We start from the raw sequence: 12,315 nt of genomic DNA on the forward strand, positions 1-12,315 counted from the left end.
AAAGGAAGCCATCTTATCCTTCCAGTTTGCTAACATTAGAGAGGGGTAAACACTCATTTCCTACTTATATTATTTATAATGCAGACTCGTGAACTTTCGCATCCAGTGTCAGACTGACCCCTCTCCTACGAGGTTTTGAACCTTCCTTCCCCTGACCCCATCAACAGACCAGAGTAACCTGAAGGTCATATTTTCCTTTAATTCATCTTTTAAACACACATTTCCTTATTACAATCCAGCAGCTCTGGCTAATCCAAGGGTTGCTCTTATAAAAGGCGGGGATGGCAGTTATTTTATGACATTTTATCAGTGGGCTGATACCAGCGTCTCGAAAGAAACTTCTTAATGGTGGTAAGATCTTTATAAGAGTCTCATGTTTCCACTCCTTCGCTCAGAGCCATGGTTCTGTAAGTATCTGCCAATTTGATTTGAAAACCACATCTTAGTTCTTGACCAAAAAAAAAAAAAAAAAAAAAAAAACTTTTATAACTAGGAGTTCTCAAGCTGTTTAATCTAAGTAGCTTGAAGCATGCCTGCAGGCCCATAAGGCAGAAAAGCAGAAAGATATATCTCTTTCAAAGGAGTCCTTTAAAATAAATCCTCTGCCTTTAATTTAGGGGACATTTTGGAACCTGTCACACTAAAACTGACTGGTCCACTCAGGTTCAATGCCAGGTCCATCCTGCCCAATTCCTTTCCTGATAAAAAAGTAAGCTGCCATTACATTAAAATGTTAAAAACTCTAGAAACTCTAAATATAGTTAGCAGCTAATGAGAAACCCAGGAATTTTTCTTCTTACACATACTTAGATAGTATTGCCAAAAGATTATAATGGGACTATTTTACATATAATTTTTAGAAATACAAATAGTTCCAAGACCTGCATTCAAATTATAAAACCCCTTTACTGAAATGTTGAAGGTGGAAAACGTTACATAATTCAAGGAACAAAATTTGGAAATCAAATAGTCACACACCATTAATTTGTAGATAAGGAAACTGAGGTCCCGAGAGACTAAAGGTCTGGTTTATTGTAGATTAATAAGATTTTGTTTGTATTCATCAAATGAAGTGCATGATTACTCTATCACTCTCTTGCATAAGAGAGAGCCTGGGACACTGGCAATAAGCCTGCCCATCACAAATGTCCATTCAACTATTAAAAAAGTAACACTGAGACTGAACTGGTCATTTATCCTAACCTAGTTAAAACCATAACTGCTAGATGATAAGTTTTTTATTTGTTTTTCAATTAGTTATTTTGAATTCTTGTAGGAGGTCCTCAAACTTCATGCAATTCTCCACAGTATTAAAGAAATGCTTGTCCATTATTCAACGTTTATTGCCCGCCTTTGAGTATTTATTCATTCAAATGTAGCTTTCATGTCCTCTAAGCTCCTCTAAAAAGCCATTTCTTTTTATAACAAATGATCTGAATTTTATCTCCAGACGGTTTTGGAGCTTATGAAACATGAATATGACAATAGTCAAAAGAGAATGGGAAATTCATTTCACAAATGATTTGTAACCTTTCCCTCTTTCTCATCTGTAAATACCACTGTTCTCTTCTTGCTACTGGTGCCGAGTATTTATTCTCTATTTCTCATTTTGCCCACTAAGAAAATGGTGAAGAATCTGAAAGAATGGGCCACGTCTGAGATCCGGCTGGTTCCCACCCTATCGAGACCTTGTCTCGCCCACGCAAGTGGCACTCCATAACCTTATTTCCACTGACATTTTTTTTTTTTTTGCATCTTAGAAAAACTGGGCACTAGGAAGTATGTACACCCCCAGGATCTTGAATTTACCCAATCAGACCTTACTCAGCAGCTCAGCGTCTTAATGACTCTGGCAAAATGACATGGGTCATATTTTCACATGGATGAACTATTCCTGAACAATTTCTCCAGTGTGTAAGGCACAAATAGGCTTTTCTTCAACATCAGGCATGCATGTCTTCCCCGCCTCTTGCTTTTTAACAAACATATGTATTGTGGACAGTGCAAGAGAAATTCTATTCCCCATTAATGTTTGAGTTTCTCTCCTACCCACCCGCTTTTTCTGTGCCTTTCAGATGTTTCTCTCTTTCTTGACATTTCAAGATATTTAAAAGGTGGAGGACCTCTATCATTTTTTTTTTTTTTTTTTTTGCCTGTGGAGATAGATAAAATTGTGTGGCCAATGTATCTCCAACTTTACTCTTTCTACATAGGAATCTGGGGCAAAGAGTATCAATTATCATAGTCATCTTGACACTCCAGAATCTCTGCTTTCCTCCTCCCTGGAAATGGTATTCATTCATTCTATTTCATGAGATGCCAAGTTTGGGACTGGAAGTGGGAACCATTGCAAATTAAAGCCCTGGATGTAACTGTCAGTTCATTTGTGCTGCTATAACAAGATACCTAACACTCGGTGATTTTTGACTAATAGAACTTTATTTCTCACAATTCTAGGGGCTGTAAAGTTCAAGATAAAGGTAACATCAGGCTCAGTGTCTTGTGAGGGCTCTGGTCTCCAATTCCAAGATGCTGCCTTGTTGCTACCTCCTCCAGAGGGGCACACACTGTGTCCTCACATGGCTAAAGGCAGAAGAGCAAAAGGGGCAGAAGAGGTAAATAGCTCCCTTACACTTCTTTCATAAAAGCACGATTTCATTCATAAGGGCTCTGCCGTCATGACTTAATCACCTTCCAAAGGCCCTATCTTTTATTATTGTCACATTGGCAATTATGTTTCAATATATGAATCTGGGGGATACATTCAGACCATAGCAATAACTATACCACAATTGTTGCTAGTTCTACTTCCACAACAGAATGGAATCATCATACAACGTCTGCATCCACTACTTGTTATCTAAGTAAGATACTATCCTATGTTGCACTTTAACATAGTAGGCAATTGATAAATATTGTTGAATGAATGAATAAATGAACAAAGAATCAGAGTAGAAGGAATTTCATTTTTCTTATTTTTTTCCAATCATACCCTCTGATTATTCCTCATAAAATCAAACGACTATAAAGCAGTGGTTTCAGGGGGGGGAAAAAGTGCTTCTTTATAGAAAAAGATAGTGCAAAGTATTTCCCAAGGAATCAGGTTGTTTACTCCTAAAAGCAATAAAAATGAAAATTTTCCCATGATGTCACACAACGTGTTGCAAAACATCATCAATCAGGCACTGACCGAGTGCACATTCTTGATGTTATGACTTGGCTGTAATTCAGTAGCTCTGTTCACAAACTTTTCTCCCATCTTTAAAGTCCTTCTAATGTCAACATGATCAATAGTAAGAAATGGGTCTACAGAATCATTCATCTGAATGAAAAGGAAAAGACCATTGTCAACTATATGAAATAAGTTATCAATTCCTTCTCCAAAGTCACTTCTATGAAAGATTGAAGGATAACACAGGGTCATCTCTCAAAAGAAATAACCAAAGTGCAAAATTCAAGTGATGATATCAGGAAAACAATTTTAAGAAATATGCTTTCTCTCTTTTGAGGTTATACTACACTTATCGGTGTGTCCTGTGTGAACTGTGTCTGGGGTTTATCTTCCGAATACAGACATATGCCTCTGTTTTAAAATAATTCCCAGTTTGGTTTCCCAGCATCACTTTAATGACAGAAATTGTATGACTCTCTGGGGACCTGGAATATTGGGTGGTGCTTTAATATAAGTTATGAAAAAAGAAGAAAATATCACATTTTTGTTGGCTTAAAACAAACCAAAAAATGCCTTAATGGGACATCCTTTTTTCTCAATACCAGCCCTACCAGTGAGAGACTTTCTGACTTCTCCAGAATGAGTGTAAGCACAATCTAATTCTTTCTTAATGATAAAAACAAAATAATTGTTGGAAGACAAGATAGTGACTGGACCACTCAAAAAGCCAACAAGTTATTTACCACACTTTTCACAGCAAAGGGGTACAGTCTATATGGGGAACCGTGTAAAAGAATCTAAGAAGAACATTTCAGGTGTCTGTCCTGAAATATACAGATCAGAGAAAAGTTAACTTCAATATTCATTTTAGTTCTAATTGTTGGTTAGATGCTTTCTTTTATTAATAACGTGAATTTGGGGCTTGACTTCACTCAACCAGACAGTTATAGATTGCCATAGGAGTTAGAGGTTTTGTGATTGTAATAACTGCATGATTATATCTCTGAACTAGACATCTCATAACCAAGTTGGTCAGAACATTGACGTTGAATCAATGAAAGCAGGCAGCAGTAGTTTTTATAAGAGCAGCTAAAGTCATAAAGAAAGGTACCACAGGTGCTTTGTGTCACTGCCTTTCTCCATTAACCTCAAAATGTCCCCAGAGGACTGCTTGCCATGTGAAAGGGAAACTGCTCACTGCCTGAGATCACTGCTCTCCAATTCTCCAACACAGTCACACAGGCCATCGTGTAGTGGCTTTCTATAGTTTTGCGCATTGTTGGCGAAATTGCCAACAATGACTTCTCATGGCAAGGCAGAGTAAACAGGTGCTTGGGCCTGTTTTCCATAATGTCTGCAGTAAGCACTCACTGGGATGCCAGAATAACACAGAAGCATCTCTTGAGAAAGTCACTCTGCAGTCCTATCTCCTGATCTGTAAGATGATGTCCTGATGTAAAATAATGTAAAATGATGCCAGGTTATAAATGCAGAGTAGCTTTTGTGTAGCATCACCAGCAGCAGGAATTTATGTACTATATAGTTTTATTTCCTCTAAAAAGTCACAAGTGAGTATATATCAAGCAAGTGTGGAAAATAATCTGGCTGGCATCTTAAAAACATTGACAACCTTAAATATTTTAGCAAGAGATTTATTTAAAGGCATCACTCTGAGAGATTACAACATATTATGTCTGTTAATACAAAAACTTGAGAAATTCCTGTTCAGGTACTGGGACACTTTCTTCTATATTCTGTGTATTAGTCAGTCTGTGAGTATGGATTTGGCTTTTGGAAGTGACCAGTCATCATTAAGTATCAATTGTATAAATGAGATGGGCGATGAAAGTGGGCAGTGTGAATTTAGATCAAAAATGAAGTGTGACTATAAATATAACAAGACTGATTTTCCTCTACCAGTCACAAGCCATGCCTGAGGGCAATTCCAAGGCTGAAGCTATGGATGAGAGGGTGATGTGACAGGGACAGCTGTCATCAGTCATCCTGTTGACCTTCGAGGTTAATTCACCTGATCTGGCTGGCTGACTGAGGGTCATCTCCATCCGCCCTCACCACCTCATGGGCATAGCTTTTGAAACTCTTTGAATGATAATAAAAATAAGGAGAAGAGAGACCTTCTTTTACCAGGAATGGCTATCCATTCTTTCAAAAAGTGTTTATTGAGCTTCTTTTAAATATCGAACATTGTCTAGGATATGCTGGAAAACAAGACAGATCAGACTCCTATGCTCAGAGTTAGGACATACAGAATTTTTAAGATTAAATCAATGATAATTGTAAGTGCTGATAAATATAATGAAGAAAAAAATGGGGCCATCAGACGAAGAAAGCCATTACATCAGGAGGTTGGAGCAAGTCTCACTCTGAGAAGGTATTGTTTCTGCTGAGACCTGAATGATGAAAAGTTGCCAGCCATGAGGAAATCATGGGGAGAATTTGCAGGCTGAGGGAGGAGCAAGCCTAAGAGTTCTACTACAGGATGAGCCAGGTGGTTTATAGCACTTGGTGGAGTCAAGTGCCCTGTTCTTGAGTATAATATGAGCAAGGTCCATTATATATTCAAGCGGTTGTATTCTCTTCTACCACAAGCGTCAAATTTAGGAGTTCCTAAAATGTTTTGGACAAAGCAGCATCCAAGCAGCAATAGGTATGGACTTTCCCATGGTGACATTGGAAAAGGACAACATTAGAAAGGGACAACACTCCCATGGTCACAAACGTTCTCAGGTGCTAGAATGAAAATGAGGTATTTCTTAAGAGTTATATCAATGGAAATTTCACACATTTTTAAAGATGATTTTGGCCAGTATTTAATTTGGGATTTTTTTTTTCTAGGTCTAAACATTTGCTTCCTGCTCAGGCAAGCTTGAGGAGACAGGATCAAGGGAGTTTTGTGGTCCAGTGAGCAAAGGATGGGAAAATCAGAAAGATTTTGAGTTATAATCCCAGTTGAGCTACCAGGTGACCTTTAGGCAAGTCATTCGACCTCCTTGTGCCTCATGCTCCCAGCTGGAAAATTGGATAAGACCAGCAGGATATCAGTGAAAACCAGATGCTACACCGAACTCAAGCTTTCCCAGCTCAATAAATTACCACCAAAGGGGCGGGGGTGGGGAGGGGCAATCTATCAGCCCATGTGAAATGCCCAATTAATGACATTAGGTTACTCTTTATATTTAAAAGTTATTAATTTCTCCCATATTCATCAAAACAAACTAATAAAATGAGTAATTTAAACATGAGTACTATTTCCTGAGATATTTAGAAGTGTCACTCTGGCTTGCCTTGACTTTACCATAGCGTATTTGTAGGTTAATAATTGTTACAATCCCAGTCTTGCCTCATTACACCTTCCCATGGCAAGTCACGCCAGTGTCAATGACACACAGCTAGAACAACAAAGAGAAGGTCAAAACAGGAGTTTATTTCCCCATGTTTCAAACAAAATAAACTTGCAGTTTCTGTATGAAACAGGACAATAATGTTTTGTGATAGATATTAACATGATATTTAGATGGAGAGTAAAAATTCCATCACTCATTAGAATGTTTTGTCTCTGTCAATAATAAACAACTTCTTGCCTACAAAGACTAATTCAGAAAACAAAAAAGAAAAATGAAACCGCAGTTTTTCTTTAGTTTAAATTAAAATATCTTTATCAGCCTCATGGAAAAAAGTATATTAATTCAAGTTAAATAATCTACCTGACCAACTAGAAGGATGTTCATGATAAAACTGACATTGCTTTTCCCCATGATAGAGTTAACCTGTGAGTATATTTGAGAAGTAGCAGCTTTCTAATTTTTTATTAATTAATTTTTAATTTACAAATAATTATTTATATCTATTTGGTACAATGTGATGTTTTGATCTATGTATACATTATAGAAAGATTCATTAAAGCTAATTAACATATCCATCACATCACCAACATACTTTTTTGTGGTGAGGACATTGGAAATCTCTTCTTTTAGCAATTTTGAAATATATGATACAATGTTATTAGCTGTGGTCCCCATGCAGCGCTATCCATCACTACAACTTATTCTTCCAGTCTGACAGAAACTTTGTACCCTTTGATCAATATCTCCCCTTACCCCTTCTCTTCCTCTTTACCCAGCCTCTACTACCTTTACTACTCTCTGCTTCTATGAGATGAACTTATTTACATTCCACATATGAGATCATACTTAAAATTGAGTCACAGATAGTATCACAAGACTACAAACACAATTGATGAGTAGAGGGGCTCCAAATAGGTTTAAGTCCATCTCTGTGTACTAAATATCTGGATATTCAGCAATATCCTGGTGTCTGGCTTAGGGGAACATTTTTAATGTTATATTAGTGTTTATTAGTAGATATTGATGTGCAACATGTATTTTCAACATATGTTGAAAGAAAATTAATTGAGCAAGCCGAAGACATTAAAATATTACTGTGGGTGCCAGTCTATGCCTAACATTACTCCAAAGGATTATGCACAGAGAATGCATGTGGCATGAAAATTCACTTATGAAAATTTCCTTAAGTGCTCTCTTCTCTACTCACAAATGTAACACACAACAGTTTCTTTCCTCTGAGCGACTTGGGTGGAAGCATGGATGCCTTCTTGTAGTGCAATACCTGTGAACAAGTCAGCTTTTGTGTGGCCGATTTTCTTTTTAGCTCAGTGAAGTGATGCTCCAGGCAGATATGATGGTTGTTCTTTGTTTGTTTTTTAATTAGATGTTGCCAGCTATTTTTTTGGCCTTAACTCTGATAAAAGTATTTCTGCCTAAGCGAAAGTTTTTATTTTCTTAAAGATTCATTGACAGTATAGATAGGGAATGGGTGGCTGACGTATATGTAATTGAGTGATCTTGGTAACAGCTATGAACTAATGACTCAGGAACTCACTCTCACTCATCTGTAAAATAGAGAAGGTAATAATACCTATCTTGAAAAGCTATGATAGGCCAGGTGCGGTGGCCCACGCCTGTAATCCCAGCACTTTGGGAGGTCGAGGCGGGTGCATCATGAGGTCAGGAGATCAAGACCATCCTGGCTAACACAGTGAAACCCCATCTCTACTGAAAATACAAAAAATCAGCCAGGCGTGGTGGCGGGTGCCTGTAGTCCCAGCTACTCGGGAGGCTGAGGCAGGAGAATGGCGTGAACCCAGGAGGGAGAGCTTGCAGTGAGCCGAGATCGCGCCACTGCACTCCAGCCTGGGCAACAAAGAGAGACACAGTCTCCAAAAAAAAAAAAAGGACTATGATAATGATCAACAAAATAAAGATGTTTTGTGAATTACATGATGCTATAGGAATGTAACTTATGGTTCGAGACAGTTGGTTATCCTCATGAGTGTGTCTTAGGGAGTTACCCATCCAGGTAGCCTTCATCCCTTTCTATGGATAACCAAGTAGTTACCTCACTGGACCTGAATCAGTTACTCCAGGTGAGCCATTTCCTAAGACGCCCCAGTCTTGGACAGCCAACTGAGGGACCACAGGGACCACATGGAGTCACAGCAGCCTGTGCATGTGTTAGCCACATCCCCTCTCTCCTCAATCTGTAATTATCAATTCGCTAAGTGGGAATCATCCTCCTTTCAGGAAACATAGCAATAAGTAATTGGTATTATTTACCACGTGCAAAAACAAGTTGTGCCACTTTTCCCTTACTTCTTTTCAGCTGAGTATCATCTGTTTGGTTCTCAAGCATGGATAAAGATTTGGAACAAATCCGTGCCCCTCCCCGCCAAAAAATGATGATAATAAGGGAGAAGGAGACAAAGAGACGTTGAGAGAGTGTGGTAATTTTTGGAAGAAGAAAGTGTAGGGAAAGAGAAAAGCTCACCTCAGCAAAATCATGAACATGTACGCAAAGGGCACATTTGGAAGCATAAATGGAAATACATAAATCAATATTAATCATCTTCAGAAATCAAAGACACTAACTGTCACCATTGTCATTGTCTATTAATGGTGCTTTAGGATAGAGAAGCATTGCGATGTAACCAACACTCTTTATAGAAAAATAAGTTTTTTAAAGATCTTTTGAATGGAGGCTATAAAGGAAAAAGTACATGTTGCACATCAATATCTACTAATAAACACTAATATACGTTTTTAACAACCAGAAATTTAGTTAAGGCCCCAAAGGAAAAAAACATGTGTATGTTGTACTTAATCATTAAGTTACATGATCTTTTACGTCATTTTTCTTCTTTTATATTAAGGTTTTTAAAAAATTTTTTATAGTTTATTCTCTTGGGGCTAAACTCATTATTATCATGCAGTTGTGTATGTTAGCCAGGCTTAGAGCTATGGTAAATAATGCTAAACACATAACTTACTTTTAATGGATGATTGTTAAAGTAAGGGGACTATGGGAATGTCATTATAATGGAAATTTCTGTATAACACATGGATTTTAAAATCTCAGTCTGGCAACATTTAATAGATTATAGCTTCAGTAGAGTGAAGAGATGTGGATATTTCTTTGAAACATGTCAGTGTGGATACTGGTGTGCAACATGTATTTTTTTCAGGTATTATGTTCATATGCTGCTTAAATAACTGGCTTAAAACTTCATTAAACCAGGTATTTAACATCACTTAAAGGATTAAATCAATCTTTTCTTTCTCTTTTATAACTAATAATTCTTAAAACTAGTTTGCACATATGGACAGCCCTAGTCATAGGGTTACCCATAAAAAGATATGATAGAATTTGGAAAATTGCAATCGCACTTTGTTCAGTTAGGTTCAAAAGCCCTTAAGGGGTTCTCCCATCCCCCACTCACTCCCATGGGGTGGTGATAAAGAATAATATTTTCCAGTTGGCATGTCTACAAACTTCTGGCATTTAGCTGAGAGTACATCACATTTTTTTACTATATAAAACAATTTTGATGAGACAGTACGAAGTATTTCAATGTTGCTCATAACAGCTTCTTAGGTTAATAATACACATTTAAGGCCTTCCAAAACAATAGTTGACATTTTATGCAATAGACAATAATGGCTGTAAAAGCCTGCACCGATTGAATTAATATGAAGGATATTTGCAAACAAAAGCAACTGATTTTCTTTAGTAAAAATTTGTATTAGCTGGTTTATGTCTAATACATCCTTAACTATTAATGTAAGCCTACAATGCCAAGTTGATCACTCATTAATTCAAAATAAGTATTCAAATAAGTCAAATAAAGTCATAAATGCAAGGCACCTAGAATTAAAATGTGTGATGAAGATAAATGGAAAGAAACACAGCTTTAGCCTGTAAAACTTGGGCAGCTTTAATGGCAAAACTTCTAAAACTACTTTATTTCACAAGCAGACTACTAACTAGGTAACCAGAATCAGCAGTATATATTAGCTGATATCATGATACTCAAAACACAGCCTCCAATTTTGCCTATGATATAGTACAGCATCTTGCATTTTCTAAAGCAATTCGTTTAATATTTGGGTGCTTGCCAAGTTCTCTGAACTTTACTTAGTAGTTAAATGTGGCTTTTAACCATGACTTACATTCCTTAATACAATTTCAAAATTTACTTTTTTGGCTTCTGCTCTCTCTGGTAATAACTGCTCATTTGTGCTGACTCATATTAAATATTTGGTGCATAGTGGCTAATATTATTTTCTTACTTAAAAGAAGACCAATTATTCGTCATGGTGTATTTGTCTGCTTGTTTATTAAAATGTTTCCTTAATTTCTAAAATTCTTTAAGGTAATATGTTTTTCTAGATTTTCATCTTCACTTCATTTCTGGTCCCATTTGCCAAGGAGAGGAAATCTGCCCTTTTTTGCCCACCACATCCCCTGGCTCCCCTATGCACAACTTCTGACAAAAGCAACTAGAGAGCTTTCTATTTGTGGTGAAAGGGAATTGGCCTGGATTCTGCCATTACCAAGAGATTCATTATATATTTCAAGCTTATGATACCATTAATTTCAGCCATTCAGGGCAGCAATGAAAAAGGCAGTCCACTGTGCAATCCATATTCCCAATCTCGTCTCCAGACCCAGTTATTTAACAACCTGGACGTCTCCACTGGATGTCCCAATGGAACTTCAAACTCAAACATCTGAAACTGATCCTTCACATCCTCAGTAAATTTGCCCACTTGCTATTTGCTGCTCCTCAGCAAAAGACACCACCAGCTACTGGTTGTATCAGATGGTGTAAAGTTTTATAGTCACAACTTCACTTTCCAAATCTGAAACTTTGGGATCAGTTGCATGATAGAAGAAATAGGCAGGAGCCTCTACTACATTATTTAAAGGAGTCTGTCAAAGTTTCCACCTGTTGACAAATGTCCAAGTGCTAATTATCTTGTGTTTGTCCCTAGAGACTTAGATTCCACCCTTCTCCATGCTGTGATAAGTATAGTCCTTTGTCCACCAACTTTCATCTGGGTTCACCCAGTGGGAACCCCAAGAGGAAAGGGAAAGGAAGACGGAACACAAGACAAGGTATTTTGTCTTCAGGCTGCCTCCCTGCAAAGTCACCTGAGGTAGGCTGTTTCTTTAAGATGAAGATTTATACCCCTATCAAGACAGCCTCTTCTATATGGTCCACTCCTTGTGGGATCGTCTGATAATGACTCTTTTTCCCAATTCCTTCAAGTGTAAGGGTAGCTATGATGTAATAACTGATCACTAACCCCAGGTTACTTCACTTTACCTGGTGGTTATCCTCCACCCATCCACAGCTTTGTAAATGTCCCTCTGTAAATACAACTTCTTCAAACTCTTGTTCATTTGATTAAGTGTTCTGTCTTCTGTTTCCCACTGGGAGTCTGAGTGATGGACCATCCTTCTTCTTAGTCTTTAAATGGTTCTTTATTTTATTAATGACATCATATGAATTATGCTTCTAGATTAAGGCAATAATGCTACGGGGAAGAAGGCAAAATGTGAGGGGCGGGGGTGTGTATTAACTCACTAGGATCCACTGATTGTATTAATAGATGTGCTATATTTCCTGGGGAAAATCTGATTATTTACAATGAAGAAGGAAGCATACAGATTGCTCCTGCCTTAGGTAGAAGGTACTAGGGAATTGAGTGGCTGCAGAGGGGTACTGGGAATTTAGGATGGAAGAGGATTATAGAAGAAGCAGA

General features: G+C 37.5%; 1 long non-coding RNA gene across 1 annotated transcript; it reads left to right on the plus strand.

Moving 5' to 3' along the window:
• Positions 1 to 315: 315 nt before the first annotated feature.
• LOC144332246 (uncharacterized) lies at positions 316 to 6,288 on the plus strand. The gene is made up of 3 exons (XR_013400147.1): positions 316 to 407; positions 2,458 to 2,615; positions 6,029 to 6,288. It is a non-coding gene; the product is annotated as an uncharacterized LOC144332246 (long non-coding RNA).
• Positions 6,289 to 12,315: the final 6,027 nt, after the last annotated feature.

The sequence above is a fragment of the Macaca mulatta genome, chromosome 10 (genome assembly GCF_049350105.2).
Source record: "Macaca mulatta isolate MMU2019108-1 chromosome 10, T2T-MMU8v2.0, whole genome shotgun sequence".
Classification (NCBI taxonomy): Eukaryota; Metazoa; Chordata; class Mammalia; order Primates; family Cercopithecidae; genus Macaca; species Macaca mulatta.